The sequence below is a fragment of the Schistocerca gregaria genome, chromosome 9, assembly GCF_023897955.1.
Source record: "Schistocerca gregaria isolate iqSchGreg1 chromosome 9, iqSchGreg1.2, whole genome shotgun sequence".
Lineage (NCBI taxonomy): Eukaryota > Metazoa > Arthropoda > Insecta > Orthoptera > Acrididae > Schistocerca > Schistocerca gregaria.
The window spans coordinates 193,335,203-193,356,266 of record NC_064928.1 but is presented as its reverse complement, the minus strand read 5'-3'; positions in this window follow the sequence as shown (position 1 = coordinate 193,356,266).

Sequence of the window (21,064 nt, the reverse complement as noted above, 5' to 3'; positions counted from 1 at the left end):
TTTGTAAGTCATGGTGTACCACCTTGTGTTTTCTTTCCTCTTATTCTGATTATCCTGTGCAGTTGTTATGGCGCTGCGTGTGTCTGGTTCTGTTGTGTTGTTGTCTGTGGTTTGGAGCTTTCTGCTTTTATTTTACTTTTAATTTTATTGTTTTGCTTTGTGACTGTGTTATTATTGTGACCATTATTTTGTGATATCTGCATTATTATGTTCAGTTCTTTTTGGTAGCTTTTTTGGTGAGTGATACTGTGTTGAGTCTATGGAGCGTGTGTCGAAGTGCTGCTTGCTTTTGTGCGTGTGGGTGGTTCGAGGATTGGGGAATGATAATGTCCGTTGCTATGGGTTTACGGCAAATTTCAAACATATGCTTATTGTTTTTTTATTGTTATATCCAGAAAGTTAATTTGGTTGTTATGTTCTCTTTCAACTATGAATTTTATATTTTTATGTATCCTTAATGAGATTTTCACTCTGCAGCGGAGTGTGCCTGACATGAAACTTCCTGGTGGATTAAAACTGTGTGCCGGACCGAGACTCGAACTCGGGACCTCTGCCTTTCGCGGGCAACTGCTGTACCGACTGAGCTACCCAAGCACGACTCACGCCCCATCCTCACAGCTCCACATCTGCCAGTATCTCTTCTCCTACCTTCCAAACTTTACAGAAGCTCTCCGCTGTGGCGGTAGCTCCGTTGGTGCCGGCACGGTAGCTCAGCGTGTTCGGTCAGAGGGATATCTGCCCTCTGTGATATAAAAACCGGGTTACTCGATCAACAACGAACTTAAACGGATATCTTACGACGTCCACCCCAAGCAGATGCAACGAACAAAAGCAAACATATTAAGATTAAAAAAAAAAAAAAAGTTGGTAGAGCACTTGCCCGCGATAGGTAAAGGTCCCGAGTTCGAGTCTCGGTCCGGCACACAGTTTTAATCTGCCAGGAAGTTTCTTATGTATCCTTGTTGATGTCAGTATGCAGTTTTTCAATTTTTGTTTGTGGTTCATCTATTAAGCAAAGGATGTCATCCATATACCTCAACCAATATAATATGTTGTATTCTTTTGCTACTATTTTTGTGAAAATGATCTGTTCAATGTGGCCACCCAGAGTGGCCGTGCGGTTCTAGGTGCTACAGTCTGGAGCCGAGCGACCGCTACAGTTGCAGGTTCGAATCCTGCCTGGGGCATGGATGTGTGTGATGTCCTTAGGTTGGTTAGGATTAATTAGTTCTAAGTTCTAGGGGACTGATGACCTCAAAAGTTAAGTCGCATAGTGCTCAGTGCCATTTGAACCATTTTTTGTTCAATGTGGTTTACAAAAAAATATTTACTAAGTCTCCTGATACTGCGAACCCCATTCGTAATCCATCTTCTTGTAAATAAAATTCATTATTGAACTGGAAGTAATTTTGGTCTGTTATGAGCTTTATTAGTGTGCATATTTCCTTAATCTGTCCATCAGGGAGTTGACTATAAGTTTTCAGGTTCTTATCTATAATTTCTATTGTTTCTGGTACTGCTATGTTGGAATACATGTTTTCTACATTAAATGAGTTAGTGTTAGCGGAAGTGCCCTAAGCCACGCACCATTAAGTTGCTCGTGGAGTGTGGTGTGGATTTAGTTCGTTCCGTGATACGCCTATGACATCTAGTGTGAACCGCCCTTCAGACTACGAAACCTTTTTTTTGCGTAACGTGCCCTACAGCCCTCCGGCACACGCCGTGCGACGGGCTGGGGAACAGCGAGAACACGGCCCACCCCTCCTGGCGGGCAGGCCCCCGCTCAACGGTCTTGTCGCCGCCAGCTGCCCCTTCGGCAGGTAGACCCCCATTCACGCACGCCATGTGGCCGCTCGCCAGACAACGGATAACGTTCCTCTCGCCCTTATACTGGCCGTCTTCGACTTCCTGGTTCCGCCGACAGGTAGTCAGGGCAATATTTTGCGGACTGCATGACGCTATGGACTATAACAAGCACCTCAGTTTTTGGGATATTTTTTAAGAAATAAAATTTTTACCATTTTCATAATTAGATTCCAAAGCGAGACAAAAAAGTTCTTACAATGGAAATTCCCCATCTCACCCCCTCCAGGTTTAGAGGTAAGCCCGTCAAAAACTGAACGCTGATTAAGGATGAAAACAAGAGGAAGCTGTATCTAACTCTAAAAAAAGAAGCAAAATAGAAACTGAGTGGTCCATGAACAAGAAGTGCCATAAACACAACCTTAACTATCAACGTCGTTGTGGGTGAGTGGTCATAGTGTTGACACGCCTGTGAGCAATGTTAAAAACTCCCTGGTGCCACTTTTTTCTTTTTCACAACAATTTGAACTGTCCATGCGGTCACTGATAAGTTTTCCCTCTTTCTCCATGGTAAATGATTACACCCAAACAGTTGCAGAATAAAGATTTACTGAAATCCTTGACCACTCTTTCGGTATATCTAAATACACCTTCATCAGAAGCAGAAATACACATGAACAGGAAGACACCTTCATCAGCAAAAAACTTAGCGACATAACTGAGATAGACGAAAAAATCCTTATAGCTTTAAGTAACCACAAAAATTACCAAGGTACTATCACTTACTAAAATCAGATCCTGCACTGGAGATCCATAAAACAAACGTGCCAGAGGCGTCGTCTGTAGTTAAAATTAAAATATCACCTCCATCTGTACAGCATAATTATAAAGAGACGGCCTTTCTGTAGTCTTGGCAGTTGTCGTACTATACACTGGTTATACAATATAAGTCATGCGGTAAGAATACATTAGCGTCGCAAATAAATGTGACGAATACTGAGAGCAAGCGAGATACTCCATAGAAGTCTCAGAGAAATGAAAACGACAAATAAACGGGTGTGATCTATGTTACAACAAAGGGATTCGAGAATAAAAACTTCCAAAACTGAGCTCAACTTCAGAAACGTTAAAAAATGTATTTTGACATAGCACACAAAAACTGATTGTGAAATGTTGCGTTCATTTACTGCAGCTTATGTGAGAAACTGTTATGGTTTCATTTCTTTGGGAGTGATCACATTCACATTTATACGAACACCTACGTCGGGCAAGTAGGCGTATCTCACTCACTTACCAGGCATACAAATTAGGTGCGTCGATAAGAGATTCCTAACATGACGCACGTACCATCGCTAATGCGTGTATGGCACACCAGACGTGTTTTCCGGTGGATGATTCGGGTGACTCATCACCTCGTCATCAAACATTTGCGGTCCCCATTCGCAAGCCACTTTCAAATGGTTCAAATGACTCTAAGCACTATGGGACCTAACATCTGAGGTCATCAGTCCCCTATAACTTAGAACTAATTAAACCTAACTACCCTAAGGACATCAGACGCATCCGTGCCCGAGGTAGGATTCGAACCTGCCACCGTAGCAGTCGCGCGGTTCCGGACTGAAGCGCCTAGAACAGCTCGACCACCGCGGTCGGCGAAAGCCACTTTCTTTCGGCTACTAACAGAGTAGTTGCACTAACTGTAGCAGAGTCAATTGTCATTATAGGACCTCCTTCACACCTCTCTGTGCCAAATCTGAACAAAGCGAACACTGAAAAAAAAAGACGAGTTAAGACAGAACCGAGCACGGCTCATCCGCTTGAGAGTTGAACACCGTTACCACATACCCACGAAGCGACTTCTTCTCCGGACTGTTAAATATTGCACTTTTTATGCTTGGACCGCTCACTGTTTATGTTATACTTTTTTCCCACAGTTCAGTAAACCTTCTTCCTGTTTTCATGCTTCATCTGTGTCCAGTTTCTGACCGGCTGACCACTGCACCATCTTACCACTAAATCTGAGTAGGGCGCGATGGGGAGTTTCCCTAGCTAGTTTATGAATCCTAACTGATCTTTAAAACCCCTGAAAATCGTCATCTGAACTTTCTTCGTCTCCTTCCTCTTCTTCTCCTCCTTCTTCTTTTTCATAGACATCGGTGTTCTCTTCATGTATAAGACGGTCTGCACTGCCATCAAGAGCGTTTTTTATGCAGCACTTTTTGAAAGATCCAAGAATAATGTCTTCTCTAACTTAAGACCACGACTGTTTTATCCACTAACACACTAGTTTCATTGTAGATCGTTTTAAAGCTCCCACCGATGTGAACTCATGTTGGGTTTCATCCGTCTTCTATTTGTTCCATTCGTCTCTCAGATACACTTTAAATGCTTTATTTAACGAGACATGGAGGGGTTACAATTGTGAAGCAAGTCCCCCTGGAATAATAGCAAGCTCTGTATTTCCCTGTCTCAAATTCTCTTTCACAGAATTTTTCAAATCACTGATAAACTCATCTAGCACAATAAGGCAACTTCTTCAATATAACATCACTCTTTCTCTCCCACCCTCTTTTAATGATTCAAATGGTTCAAATGACTCTGAGCACCATGGGACTTAACATCTGAGGTCATCAGTCTCCTAGAACTTAGAACTACTTAAACCTAACTAACCTAAGGACATCACACACATCCATGCCCGAGGCAGGATTCGAACCTGCGACCTTAGCGGTCGCACGATTCCAGACTGAAGCGCCTAGAACCGCTCGGCCACACTGGCCGGCCCTCTTTTAAACCACTGCATACCATCATCGTCCATCCAGCCCTTGTTATGTACGTGAACAGCAGTACCTGTCGGTATTTCACAAGGTTTTGGCACAGTTTTGCGCTTGAAGATGATCACTGGGTCAAGTTTAGTGCCGTCAATACAACATGTGAGGTCATGAGGGTAGTACATTTTTTTCATGTCTACTTGTTTATATAGTTACAGTTTTAGCAATTTTAATTTCAACAGTTCTGTTGATCGGCACATCAAATGTCAGTGGAGTTTCCTCGATATTCGTTAGTTTGCTTAGTCACACACTGATTTTCTTTCAGTGTTGAATAATAAAGCGATGGAAACATAACACACATCAAAAAAAGTTTTGCATCATCTTGGTTCAGACAGTTCCGGAACATGTACAGAAAACTGGAACACAGGTAAACTTGTATTGCTCATGAAAACCACACATTGTATGTTGTACCACCATATAGCGAGAGCTTCAGAGGTGGTGGTCCAGATTGCTGTACACTCCGGTACCTCTGATACCCAGTAGCACGTCCTCTTGCACTGATGGATGCCTGTATTCGTCGTGGCATACTATCCTCAAGTACATCAAGGCACTGTTGGTCCAGATTGTCCCACTCCTCAACGGCGATTCGGTGTAGATCCCTCAGAGTGATTGGTGGGTCCCGTCGTCCATAAAAAGCCCTTTTTAATCAAACCCAGGCATGTTCGTTAGGCTTCATATCTGGAGAACATGCGATGTTTTTATCCTGAAGGAAGTCATTCACAAGATGTGCACGAGGGGAGCATCAATTTTCGTCCATGAAGACGAATGCCTCGCCAATATGCTGCCGATGTGGTTGTATTATCGGTCGGAGGATGGCATTCACGTTTCGTACAGCCGTTACGGCGCCTTCCATGACAACCATCGCCGTAAGTCGACCCCACACAACGCCATTCCAAATCAGCAGAGAACCTCTACCTTGCTGCACTAACTGGGCAGTGTGTCTAAGGCGTTCAACCTGACCAGATTGCCTTCAAACACGTCTCCGACGATTGTTTGGTTGAAGGCATAAGTGACAGGCATCGGTGAAGAGATTGTGATGCCAGTCCTGAGCTGTCCATTCGACATGTTGTTGGGCCCATCTGTACCGCGTTGCATGGTGTCGTGGTTGCAAAGATGGATCTTGCCAAGGACGTCGGGAGTGAAGTTGAGCATCACGCAGCCTACTGCGCACAGTTTGAGTCGTAACACGACGTCCTATGACTGCACGAAAAGCTTCAACGTGGTGGCGTTGCTGTCAGGGATCCTCCGAGCCATAATCACTAGGTAGCGGTCATTCACTACAGTAGTAGCCCTTGGACAGCCTGAGCGAGGCATGTCATCGACAGTTCGTGTCTCTATGTACCTCCTCTATATCCGAACAACATCGCTTTGGTTCACTCCGAGACGCCTGGACACTTAAGTTGTTGAGCCGTTCCTGGCACAAAGTAACAATGTGGACGCGATCTGACCGCGGTACTGGCCGTCTAGGCATGGTTGAACTACAGACAACACGAGCTGTGTACTTCCTCCCTGGTGGGATGACTGGAACTGATCGGCTGTCGGACCCCTACCGTCGAATAGGCGCTGCTCATGCAAGGTTGTTTACATCTTTGATCAGGTTTAGTGACATATCCGAACACTCAAAGGGACTGTGTCTGTTCCACAATATACGCAGACAACATCTATCTTCAGGAGTTCTGGGAACCTAGGTAATGCAAAAGTTTTTTTGATGTGTGTCTTTTCTCTTCACACTGGTCTGGCATTTTCTAAGATATTTTGGTTCCGGTTCAATGCCTAGTCCACGAAACTTCGTACACCTGTAGTACCAATCTACTGCACACTTTAAGTCTGTTAAATTGCACCGTAGAGCTAGCTTACGAGTGACTGTTTGAAGCATTTTTTGCACTAATTCCAGGGCTACTTTGATGTTGTCCCAGAATCCATTTCAATACCTCATCTTTTAATTTTGGCCATTTTACACTCCTGGAAATTGAAATAAGAACACCGTGAATTCATTGTCCTAGGAAGGTGAAACTTTATTGACACATTCCTGGGGTCACATACATCACATGATCACACTGACAGAACCACAGGCACATAGACACAGGCAACAGAGCATGCACAATGTCGGCACTAGTACAGTGTATATCCACCTTTCGCAGCAATGCAGGCTGCTATTCTCCCATGGAGACGATCGTAGAGATGCTGGATGTAGTCCTGTGGAACGGCTTGCTATGACATTTCCACCTGGCGCCTCAGTTGGACCAGCGTTCGTGCTAGACGTGCAGACCGCGTGAGACGACGCTTCATCCAGTCCCAAACATGCTCAATGGGGGACAGATCCGGAGATCTTGCTGGCCAGGGTAGTTGACTTACACCTTATAGAGCACGTTGGGTGGCACGGGATACATGCGGACGTGTAATGTCCTGTTGGAACAGCAAGTTGCCTTGCCCGTCTAGGAATGGTAGAACGATGGGTTCGATGACGGTTTGGATGTACCGTGCACTATTCAGTGTCCCCTCGACGATCACCAGAGGTGTACGGCCAGTGTAGGAGATCGCTCCCCACACCATGATGCCGGGTGTTGGCCCTGTGTGCCTCGGTCGTATGCAGTCCTGATTGTGGCGCTCACCTGCACGGCGCCAAACACGCATACGACCATCATTGGCACCAAGGCAGAAGCGACTCTCATCGCTGAAGACGACACGTCTCCATTCATCCCTCCATTCACGCCTGTCGCGACACCACTGGAGGCGGGCTGCACGATGTTGGGGCGTGAGCGGAAGACGGCCTAACGGTATGCGGGACCGTAGCCCAGCTTCATGGAGACGGTTGCGAATGGTCCTCGCCGATACCCGCGGAGCAACAGTGTCCCTAATTTGCTGGGAAGTGGCGGTGCGGTCCCCTACGGCACTGTGTAGGATCCTACGGTCTTGGCGTGCATCCGTGCGTCGCTGCGGTCCTGTCCCAGGTCGACGGGCACGTGCACCTTCCGCCGACCACTGGCGACAAGATCGATGTACTGTGGAGACCTCACGCCCCACGTGGTTAGCAATTCGGCGGTACGTCCACCCGGCCTCCCGCATGCCCACTATACGCCCTCGCTCAAAGTCCGTCAACTGCACATACGGTTCACGTCCACGCTGTCACGGCATGCTACCAGTGTTAAAGACTGCGATGGAGCTCCGTATTCCACGGCAAACTGGCTGACACTGACGGCGGCGGTGCACAAATGCTGCGCAGCTAGCGCCATTCGACGGCCAACACCGCGGTTCCTGGTGTGTCCGCTGTGCCGTGCGTGTGATCATTGCTTGTACAGCCCTCTCGCAGTGTCTGGAGCAAGTATGGTGGGTCTGACACACCGGTGTCAATGTGTTCTTTTTTCCATTTCCAGGAGTGTACATTAAGTCCTCTATTTGAAAATTTAGTCTTCCTCATTTTTTTCAGTTCTTCTTTTCTAGCCCGCCAGTCACGAGTATTTTTTTTTTTTTTTCTGTTCGTGGAGGGATGAGGCGCCGCTCAGCTGCTGTATTTTCATGTTACTTTCATTTTACAGCCAGCATCATACGCATACTTTGAAAGTAGGCGTATGGTTCAAATGGCTCTGAGCACTATGGGACATAACGTCTGAGGTCATCAGTCTCCTAGAACTTAGAACTACTTAAACCTAACTAACCTAAGGACATCACACACATTCATGCCCGAGGCAGGATTAAAACCTCCGACCGTAGCGGTCGCGCGATTCCAGACTGTAGCGCCTAGAACTGCCGGCCGGCAGGCGAAATACCCTCAGAGTTCAAGAAGAATATAATAATTCTAATCCCAAAGGAAGGAGGTTTTGACAGATGTGAAAATTACCGAACTTTCAGTTTAATAAGCTACTGCTGCTAAATAATAACATGTATTCTTTACAAACGAATGGAAAAACTGGTTGAATCCGACCTCGCGGAAGATCAATTTGGATTCCGTAGAAACATTGGAACACGTGAGGCACTACTGACCCTACGACTTATCTTAGAAAATAGATTAAAGAAAGGCAAACCTACGTTTCTAGCATTTGTAGACTTAGAGAAAGCTTTTGACAATGTTGACTGGAATACTCTCTATCAAAATCTGAAGGTGGCAGGGGTAAAATACAGGGTGCGAAAAGCTATTTACAATTTGTACAGAAACCAGATGGCTGTTATTAGACTCGAAGGGCACGAAAGGGAAGCAGCGGTTGGGAAGGGAGTGAGACAGGGTTGTAGCCTCTCCCCGATGTTATTCAATCTGTATATCGAGCAAGCAGTAAACGAAACAAAGGAAAAATTCGGAGTAGGAATTAAAATCCATGGAGAAGAAATAAAACTTTGAGGTTCGCCGATGACACTGTAATACTGTAAGGACAGCAAAGGACATGCAAGAGCAGCAGAACGGAATGGACAGTGCCTTGAAAGGAGGATAAGATGAACATCAACAAAAGTAAAATGAGAATAATGGAATGTAGTCGAATTAAGTCGGGTGATGCTCCAGGAATTAGATTAGGAAATGAGACGCTTAAAGTAGTAAAGGAGTTTTGCTTTTTGGGAGCTAAATAACTAACGTTGGTCAAAGTAGAGAGAATATAAACTGTAGACTGGCAATGACAAGGAAAGCGTTTCTGAAGAAGAGAAATTTGTTAATATCGAGTATAGATTTAAGTGTCAGGAAGTCGTTTCTGAAAGTATTTGTATGGACTGTAGCCATGTATGGAAGTGAAACATGGACGGTAAATAGTTTGCACAAGAAGAGAATAGAAGCTTTCGAAATGTGGAGCTACAAAAGAGTGCTGAATATTAAATGGGTAGATGACATAGCTAATGAGGAGGTATTGAATAGAATTGGAGAGAAGGTAAATTTGTGGTACAACTTGACTAGAAGAAGGGATCGGTTGGTAGGGCATATTCTGAGGCATCGAGGGATCACCAATTTAGTATTAGAGGGCAGAGTGGGGGGTGAAAATCGTAGTAAAATCGTAGAGGGAGACCAAGATATGAATACAGATTCAGAAGAATGTAGGTTGCAGTAGATACAGGGAGATGAAGAAACTTGCACAGGATAGAGTAGCATGGAGAGCTGCAGCAAACCAGTCTCTGGTCTGAAAACCACAACAACAACAACAACAACAATCAAAGCCATTAGACACATAGTAACCTCCAGGAAGGAAGTCCATTATTGCAGCTTACTATGTTTTTTAAGCCTCACCCTCGTCCACCATGCTAAAGACATCTCAGAAACTGAAGCTCTGTCACTGGAACTAAGCCACTTCTGAAACGTCTTTCAGGAAAATAGCTACAATCACTATCAGATAACACAGGCTACTTCTCGTGAGACACTCAAGAAGAATGGCACCGAAGACAGCACGAAACTTGCATTTTTGTCTTTCTATTGCGCATTGCGAGGAAGCATTAGCCAGCTCCTGAAGAGACTCGACATTTCAGTCCCGAGCAAAAACCCGACAGCTTATGCGGCTTGGAACCTACACAATAACACGTCAGTGTCGATGCTACTACGTCGGCCAAACAGTATGCTCTCTGGACAGAACACGGGAGGGGCTTACACCTACACTATCTGGAAAAATCAGCCGTGGCAGAATACTCTTTAGAAAATAGTCACCGTACTCTATTGTACGAAACATCTGTCATCATGAAGACAAAGCGATTTTGGGACAGCGCTATAAAAGAAGACGTAGGAATAAAAATATCTGTAAACACTATGAACAAGGACGGTGGTTTGCAGTTCAACACAGCCTGGGAGCCGGCCATCACGAGGCTGATGCAAGCTTGATGGACGCAGGACAAAAGCATTGCCACAGTTGGTGAGGGGGAGAGTGATGTCAGGGGAAAGGTTATATAACCGCGAGGACGCAGTGACACGGCACTCATTCATCACTTGACAATATGTGAGGAGAGCCCAGTCGAATGATCAAGTGGGGTTTAATCACCTGACGTGGCTGGAAGCCCGAGAAAATTTCATTAATTTCTAATACACTGAAGAGCCAAAGAAAGTGGTACATCTGCCTGATATCGCGTAGTGTCCCCGCAAGCACGCAGAACTGCCGCAACATGACGTGGCGTGGAGTCGACTAATATCTGAAGTAGTGCTGGACAAAACTGTCACCATGAATCCTCCAGGGCTGTCCATAAATCCGTAATATTATTATGAGAGGGGGGTGGGGATCTCTTCTGAACAGAACGTTGCAAGGCAAACCAGATATGCTCAATAATGTTCATGTCTGCTGAGTTTGGTGGCCAGCGCAAGTGTTTCAACTCAGAAGAGTGTACCTGGAGCTACTCCTTAACAATTCTGGACGTGTGGGGTGTCGCATTGTCCTGCTGTAATTGCCCAAGGCCGTCGGATTGCGCAGTGGACATGAATGGATGCAGCTGATGAGATAGGCTATAAGAAAAAGCCGAGACAAAGATGTAGAAACACATACACACTCAGACACACACAAACACACACACACACACACACACACACACACTCACCTAATCCGCTCTGTCCTGCTAGCCCAGGCATTTTACTACGTACAGAAAAAAGAAATTCGAAAAAAAAGGAGAACTCTAGTACAAATAATACATTTCTACATTTCGCCATTTGTATGTCAAAAACACTTTTTCGTAATTCGGAATACAATTTGGTTACGAAGTTTACTGCTCCTTTTTTACAATTTCTGAAGTCGAGTGACTTTCCCCTCCTTTTCAGCAAAGACTGAAGCCAAAAAAAAAAAAAAAATGGTTGCACCTCAACCCATTGCCGTTTTCCCGATTTTAGGAACTCGCATTTTCTTTTGCTGCATTTGTGTCTTCTACACTTCAATTTTGAAAGGTCATAGAAACTGTTTTCATAGAATTTCACCTGTCGTGCTCTCGGCACAGCCTTCTTGTGTATTAATTTAATTTTCGTGTGTGCTGTGACGACATTCAACGTTCTGTATGTATTGTTTCCAGTAAACTACAGTAATCATAAACGTACGAGTAACTATTCCTCAAAATGTTGCTCCCTTGTACAATGTACAGAGAGTGGACAGAACTATCGACACCCCAAAAACATAAGACATCACCATGACTAATACGGTGTATTAGTCAGTATTTAATATAGCCTCCAGCCATCTTACAATTGATAAATAGGTTCTGTGTGGTTTTCAAGGATATCTTGCTGCAAAATAGGGGCTACTTCATGTAACTATTGTAGAGCCAGATAGCACCCACCCATCACACCAAGGTAGATCACAATAATATTGAGATCTAGCGACTATGATGGCCGCGGGAGATGCTGCAATCCATCCTGAAACTCACAAAACCAGTCCTGGACGGTGCGAGCTGTGTGCACGGAGGCTTGAAGTATTGGAACTCAGCATCATCACGAGGGAATAAACATTGTACCATGTTGGGATCTAGCTGGTCCGCCAAAATAATCACATAATTCTAGGCAGTAATTCGGCCTTGGAGTCTATCCAAAGCACCCCTGAAATATGAGAACTACGATATGGCTCCCCAAATCATCACTGAACCCCCTCCATGTTTCACTCTTCTGACGCAAACTAGGCCAGAAGTAAATAACAGTGTCAAATAAGACTTATCGAACCAAATGACTTTCCGTGATTGTTCCAAAGCACAGGTTTTGTAGATTTGGAACCACGTTTTCCTGTTACACGCATTTCCATCACCTACCAGTATATTTGAAATTCCAGCTTGCCTTGCAATTGTCTGTTTGTGGAACTACCTTCACATTGTGAATACAGCACTTGTTTATACACTCGTGATCATAAATTAAGGATAATTGCAGAATGTGACGCCACACAACGTGGCACTACACAAAACTGGCGCTAGCAGCATAGGCACATAGGCAACACACACGACTCAGATCTGTAAGTCCACGGTATTGGTGATAAGTTGAGAAAACCGTCCCGAAACACATGTGCTACAAAACGCCACTGTTTCCTGCGCATGTACCTCGACATCAGTATGGAATATGATCACCATGCACTCATACATAGGCCGCACAAGGGGTTGGCATACTCTGGATCAGATGGTCGAGCAGCTGCTAGGGTATAGCCTCCCATTCTTGCACCAGTCCCTACCGGAGCTCCTGAAGTGTCCTAGAGGTTTGAAGACGTACAGCGATACTTCGACCAAGAGCATCCCAGACGTGCTCGATGGCGTTTAGGTCCGGAGAAGAGGCAGGCCACTCCATTCGCTTGATATCTTCTGTTTCAAGGTACTCCTCCACGGTGGCAGCTCGGTGGGGCTGCGTGTTGTCATCCATCAGGTGGAAGGTGGGACCTACTGCATCCCTGAAAAGGCGGATATACTGGTGCAAAATGACGTTCCGGTACACCTGACCTGTTACAGTTCCTCTCTCAAAGACATGCCGGGGTGTACATGCACCAATCATTATCCCACCCCACACCATCAAACCACGACCTCCATACAGGTCCCTTTCAAGGACGTCAAGGGGTTGGTATTTGGTTCCTGGTTCACGCCAGATGAAAACCCGGCGAGAATCGCTGTTCAGACTACCTGGACTCGTCCGTGAACATAATGACCATGTACTGTGTTCTTCACACCAGGCTTTAACGGCTCTCCTATGACCAGGGGTCAGTGGAATGCACCTTGCAAGTTTTCAGGCGAATAAACCACGTCTGTTCAGTCGTCTGTAGAGAGTGTGTCTGGAGACAAATTTTCCAGTGCCTACGGTAAGGTCCCGAGCAAGGCTACCTGCAGTACTCTGTAGCCGTCTGTGGGCACTGATGGTGATATATCGGACTTCATGTGGTGTTGTACACTGTGTACGTCCCGTACTGTAGCGCCTGGACACGTTTCCTGTCTGCTGGAGTCGTTGCCATAATCTTGAGATCACACTTCGTGGCACACGGAGGGCCCGTTCTACGACCTGCTGTCTTTGACCAACCTCCAGTCGCCCTAGTATTCTACCCTTCATAACGTCATACATATGGGTTCTTTGAGCCATTTTCAACACACAGTCACCATTAGCACGTCTGAAAACGCCTGCACACTTACTCGCCGCACCGTAATCTGACATGCAGCAACTCTCCCGCCTCCCCGCCCCTTCTCTGTGTATGTGGACTGCTGCCAGCGCCACCGTGCGACGACCGCAGGTCATATGCACCGCATGGTCAGACCCCGAGTTGATTTAAACCCGCAAACCACCCACCAGAGCGCTGTTTCACCATGTGTCAGCATTATCCTTAATTTATGAACATGAGTGTATGTTCTTGTATAATGTTTTACTATTTTAAAATCTTCACCATCATCACAATCTTCATCATTATTTCCCTCATCGTAACCGTATCATTAATTTAAATATAACAAATTTTGACGCAAGGGAACACATTGTATTATTATTATTTGGCCTTTTCTTGCCACACTTTTCAGAAGTTTTCCCAGTACAGCCTGTGTTCTTATTTCTTCATCATTATGGTCCCGGCGGGGCGAAAAATTATATTAAGATTGCAAAGTTTTCAAGTTGCTGAAGGGAAATTGTTTTCGCTTTATTGAACAGCGTTATTCTTCCGATACTACGATGAGCTCTGAAATAGCGAGCCCATTCTTCCGTTTGCACTTCGGTTTCTTTATTAAACGGGCGGTTTAAGCCTTTGTTTTAATGATGTCCACCCCAAACCGTGCATCATGTCCGTGACACTCTCTCGCCTACTTCGTGATAATACAAAATGTGCTGCCATTCTTTCAACTCTCTCGGTGTACTCCGTTAACGCCATCTGGTAAGATGCCACATCGCTCAGCAGAACTCCAAAACAGCACGGAGAATCTTAGTGTATTCAGTGTTCTTTCCTATTTAAATTGTTCTTAACTGTAATTCCTAGGTATTTAGTTGAATTTACAACCTTTAGATTTGATTGGCTTATCGCGTAACCGAAGTTTAACGAATTCCATTTAGCACTTATGTGGATGACCTCTCGCTTACCATTATTTAGGGTCGACTGATAAGTTTCGTAACATAGAGATAACTTTTCTAAATCGTTTTGTAATTTGTTTTGATCTACTGATAACTTTACTAGACGATAAACGACAGCGTCATCTCCAGATAGCCTAAGATTACAAGCTGCGACATCTTTTTGTTTTTATGGAACAGATCTGATGATGGTCAGTAAAGACCGAAACCAGTAATCTGTTAACTAAAAGTTTGTGGCCATAGACGGAATTTAAAGGAAACTTCTTAAGCCTAAGATTGTCTCTTAAATCGTTCATGTAGATAAGGAACAGCAGAGGGCCATCAACACCACCTTGGGGAACGCCAAAAATCACTTCTGTTTTCCTATGAACGGTGGCCTGTCTGACAGAAAAATCGCGAATCCAGACGCGTGTCAAAAGCCTTATAAATGTCTGGAAATACGGAATCAATTTGAAATCTTTCGTCAGTAGCACTCAACACTTCGTGTGAGTAAAGAGCTAGTTCTGCTCCACATGAATTATGTTTTCTCCATCCGTTTCGACTGTGTATAAATACACCGTTTTTTTTCGAGGTAATTCATAATGTTGAAATACAATATATGATCCAAAATCATGCTGCATGTCGACGTTAATGATATGGACTTGTCACTCAGTGGATTACTTCTATTGTCTTTCTTGAATATTGGTGTGACCTGTGCAACTTTCCAGTCTTTGGGTACGGATCTTTCGTCGAGCGAGAGGATATGATTTCATCAGTCTTCTGAGGAATGAACCTAACTGGTATACAGTATGGACCGGAAGTGTGTGATTTAAGAAGCTTTACTTCTTCGAGGATATCTACTTCCATGTTACTCATGTTGTATTTCTTGCTTGTCGCGGGCGGTCGCCTTAACCACTTAAGGTATCCGAGCACATTTCATGGCCAGACCGAACTTCGATACGCCGTTGCCCACGTGTCTACAAGCTGCACTAGTGCATTCGTTATGTGTGAACTCGTACAGGGGAGAATTGTAGCTCAAAGTCGCTGGTTCGCTGTCGGTGGATAGATACGATATTGCAGTGCATACACGTGCGAAGCTACATCGGTTACGAATTACATGAAATGTATTCACAGTTGCGAATATGGACATCTCCTTGACAGCGTCTCCTATCCCAGTTGCCTGTCTTAGCATTACCTCACGAGTTGTCCCAGTACAGGTACATTTTTAAAGTTTTCACTTAAAACTTCCAGGCTGATAGGCCGTGGTCAAAGTATGAAACTCTTCCCTGACGTTTCGTCTCCGACTGCGGACGACATCCTCGGAGGTACAGTGGCGAACACGAGTTAGCTACACACCTTGCCTATCAGCCCGGAAGTTTTAAGTGAAGCCGTGAAAGCTTACGTTGTATGATCAAACGCCTTTACGGGGAGGACATGTCAGCATCGGTTCAACGATTTGAAGGAATGCTCAAGAAGAAAGCACAACAACTATGTACCCTCACCTTCCTGTTGAGCTGCATGGACACTTCGACGGTTCGGAAATTTCTGAAGGTAAAGGAGGATGTTTCGCTGGCTCAGGCTCATCGTATTTACATCGGTATGGAGTCTACAATGCTACGTGAGAGGATTCGTCAGACGCGGCGAGCACTGGCGGAAACCAGCAGTAAGCTTTTTCATCTCCACTTGGTTCTTAGTAATACTATGCAGTGTGGTGATTGGAACAAGACTGACGGTCTAACATCCAAAACTATGGAAGTTAGTGCAGAAATATAGACAGAAGAAGAAGTTCAATAACATACAGAACAACATTTCTGGAGGTTCGGTTGAGGACAATTCTCGAACTGTTATTAACCTGTCTGATAAAGATTTCATAGTATTACTAGTATTACTAAGAACCAAGTGGAGATGAAAAAGCTTACTGCTGGTTTCCGCCAGTGCTCGCCGCGTCTGATGAATTCTCTCACGTAGCATTGCAGACTCCATACCGATGTAAATACGATGAGCCTGAGCCTAGCGAAACATCCTCCTTTACCTCCAGAAATTTCTGTGCTAGCGAAAGGAGGCAATTTTGGTGGGACGCCCCAAAACATACCCACAGAGGATACTGTAGCAAATATTGAGGCCGGTATCTGTGGGCTTCCACAGCAGTTCGCTGACGTAATTAGGATGGAAACGTCTAGGTTTTTACGTACATGTAAACCATCTAACAGGAATTTGTCGCAGGCACAAAGGAAGGCGCTGAGGGATATAAATGCAGATAAAACATTATTGTCCTTAATTCAGATAAGGGTAATGCCACCGTCATACTAAACAGTGAGGTCTATCTTGGAAAAATCTATGATATTTTTGTTCCCTCCAATAAAAAAAGAAAAAAAACCTTCAGAACTATCCGACTATGAAGATTTTAAGAATGACCAATTGACTGGTGAAAGCGTCTTCATTCGCCTCCGACGATAAGAAGCTGCTTTGTAAGACAGAAGCGTACCCACCTAGACTTTATGGCTTACCCAAAGTTCATAAACCTGAGATTCCGTTGAAGCCAATTGTCAGCGCTATAGGCGGACCAACACACGAGTTAGCTAGACACCTTGCCTCATTGCTCCAACCTTGTGTTGTTAGGACGGACAGTCATATTAAAAATTCAGCTCATTTTATTGCCAAGTTAAAGGAAACGAGCGTGGGCCCGGATGATATCCTCGTCGTGTTTGACGTTGTGTCGTTATTTACCATGATTCTGGTAATCGAAGCTATCTTATGCATAGCGGATATTTTACCTACCGATATTGTGGCATTATTCCGACACTGCCTCACCACAACCTACTTTCGATACAATAATAACTTTTATGAACAGATTGACGGGGTGGCTATGGGCAGTCCTCTCAGTCCTGCTGTGGCTAACTTATTTATGGAGACTTTTGAACAACGGGCGTTGCAGACTGCCAGTAAGAGACCAGCCAGAGGGTATCGCTATGTCCATGACACGTCCGTAGTATGGACACACGGAGCAGAGGAGTTGCATGCCTTCCTGACACATTTAAAAAGCATTAATCCGAAAAACCAATTTACTATGGAGATGGAAAGGAATGAGGAATTGAATTTCTTGGATGTGTCTGTGATTAAACGACGGGCCGGAACGTTGGGCCATAAGGTGTATAGAAAGGCCACACATACTGATCGTTATCTACATAAAGATTCAAACCACCACCCTAGACAAAAAAGAGGTGTAATGAAAACGTTGGTAGACAGGGCGTAAAAAAATTGTGGACCTTTTTATTTAAAAGATGAGCTTGAACATCTACGGTCAACTTCCGTGAATAATGGCTATTCTAGCAAAGATATAGATCGATCACTTCGCTCTAGGCACAGAATCTGGAGCAACGACGAACAACAGTCGCCCGAGGGCAAAGTATTTCTTCCATTCATTAGTAAGGTCACAGATCGCAAGTATGGGGTGAAAGCTATTTTCAGACCCACCAAGAAATTAAAAGAATATTTAAGATCTGCAAAAGATGTACGACACCCTTTGGCCAGGTTCATATCGGTAGCACAAAGAGAAGTTTGAACACCCGTCTTGTTGAAATTAAGACGAATTGCCGCCTGGGTCACACGGATAAATCGGCCGTAGCGGAAAATGTTTACCAGGAAGGTAAACATAACAGTAATATCAAGTGGTGTGCTGACTCTGTATCTGATGACGTGTATCTGTATATTTATCTGAACCTGTTTTAAACAATCTGTCTATCAGAGAGAATGCAATACGAGTAAACCCAAGCTAATTAAAACCTGTGCCCGATAATGAGAAATTTGAGGTAAGTACTTTTAGATCTACTCGATCTTACTACGGCCATGTAAATCTGAATAACTACAGAAGCGGTCCTTGTGCGAAAATCCATAAACTGCGTGAAATAAATTTCCTACCTCGTATTGGTGCCGCCTTGGATAAGGCATTTTTCTGCTCTCGGCACTACTAAGCTAACTACAGCTGTAAAAGTGAAAATGAAAGATGATTGACTGAGACACATTTAGAATTTACTTAAATAAAAACGACTTGGATTTGGGAGGAGGACAGAGAAGAAAGACTGTAACACCTTACTTCAAAATCATACTATATCGTGAAACTGACTCGCGATTCTTAAGCCATACCATAAAAATTACACTGGCGCAAACAAACGATCTTTACAAAAGACATACAATAAAAAACTTGGGGCTACATACAAAGGTGGCCTCATTCAAATTCGTTCTACAGCAAAAGCGCATAAATGCATGGATGATAGCACCTTATTGCAGATCGACGTAATAATATGTGGAAGGATTGTTCATAAATAGTTGATAATAATAAATGATAATTAATCGAAACCCTCAGCTGCCGTCAGGTGTCGTTGATATACCTCGATGGGGACAGCTGAAAGTGTGTACCCTGACCGGGACTCGAACCCGGGATCTCCTGCTTTCAATTAATTATCATTTATTCTAGAGAAGCTGCACGGTCGTCAGTGGTATCCGTTCTTTCGAGAACAGTTACTATCTTCATATATACCGTATATATTTCATAATAATATTTTTAGCATTAAATTATTTTACTTCAAATCTTATTTCTTCTATAAATCATTAATACACGACACTGAATTCTACATCTACATCCATACTCCGCAAGCCACCTGACGGTGTGTGACGGAGGGTACCCTGAGTACCTCTATCGGTTCTCCCTTCTATTCCAGTCTCGTATTGTACGTGGAAAGAAAGATTGTCGGTATGCTTCTGTGTGGGCTCTAATCTCTCTGATTTTATCCCCATGGTCTCTTCGCCAGATATACGTAGGAGGGAGCAATATACTGCTTGACTCTTCGGTGAAGGTATGTTTTCAAAACTTCAACAAAAGCCCGTACCGAGCTACTGAGCGACTCTCCTGCAGAGTCTTCCACTGGAGTTTATCTATCATCTCCGTAACGCTTTCGCGATTACTAAATGATCCTGTAACGAAGCGCGCTGCTCTCCGTTGGATCTTCTCTATCTCTTCTATCAACCCCATCTGGTGTGGATCCCACACTGCTGAGCAGTATTCAAGCAGTGGGCAAACAAGCGTACTGTAACCTACTTCCTTTGTTGTCGGATTGCATTTCCTTAGGATTCTTCCAATGAATCTCAGTCTGGCATCTGCTTTACCGACGATCAACTTTATATGATCATTCCATTTTAAATCACTCCTAATGCGTACTCCCAGATAATTTATGGAATTAACTGCTTCCAGTTGCTGACCTGCTATTTTGTAGCTAAATGATAAGGGACCTACCTTTCTATGTATTCGCATCACATTACACTTGTCTACATTGAGATTCAATTGCCATTCACTGCACCAGGCGTCAATTCGCTGCAGATCCTCCTGCATTTCAGTACAATTTTTCATTGTTGCAACCTCTCGATACACCACAGCATCATCTGCAAAAAGCCTCAGTGAACTTCCGATGTCATCCACCAGGTCATTTATGTATATTGTGAATAGCAACTGTCCTATGACACTCCCCTGCGGCACACCTGACTTCGGAAGTCTTTTCTCCATTGAGAATGACATGCTGCGTTCTGTTATCTAGAAACTCCTCAATCCAATCACACAATTGATCTGATAGTCCGTATGCTCTTACTTTGTTCATTAAAGGACAGTGGGGAACTGTATCGAACGCCTTGCGGAAGTCAAGAAACACGGCATCTACCTGAGAATCCGTGTCTATGGCCCTCTGAGTCTCGTGGACGAACAGTGAGAGCCGGGTTTCACACGATCGTCTTTTTCGAAACCCATGCTGATTCCTACAGAGTAGATTTCTAGTCTCTAGAAAAGTCATTGTACTCGAACAGAATACGTGTTCCAAAATTCTACAGCTGATCGACGTAACAGATATAGGTTCTGCACATCTGTTTGACGTCCCTTCTGAAAACTGGGATGGCCTGTGCCCTTTTCCAATCCTTTGGAACGCTACGCTCTTCTAGAGACCTACGGTACACCACTGCAAGAAGGGGGGCAAGTTCCTTCGCGTACTCTGTGTAAAATCGAACTGGTATCCCATCAGGTCCAGCGGTCTTTCCTCTTTTGAGCGATTTTAATTGTTTCTCTATCCCTCTGTCGTCTGTTTCGATATCTACCATTTTGTCATCTGTGCGACAATCTAGAGAAGGAGCTACAGTGCAGTCTTCCTCTGTGAAACAGCTTTGGAAAAAGACATTTAGTATTACGGCCTTTAGTCGGTCATCTTCTGTTTCATTACCATTTTGGTCACAGAGTGTCTGGACATTTTGTTTTGATCCCCCTACCGCTTTGACATAAGACCAAAATTTTTTAGGATTTTGTGCCAAGTCAGTACATAGAACTTTACTTTCGAATTCATTGAAAGCCTCTCGCATAGCCGTCCTCACACTACATTTCGCTTCGCGTAATTTTTGTTTGTCTGCAAGGCTTTGGCTATGTTTATGTTTGCTGTGAAGTTCCCTTTGCTTCCGCAGCAGTTTTTTAACTCGGTTGTTGTAC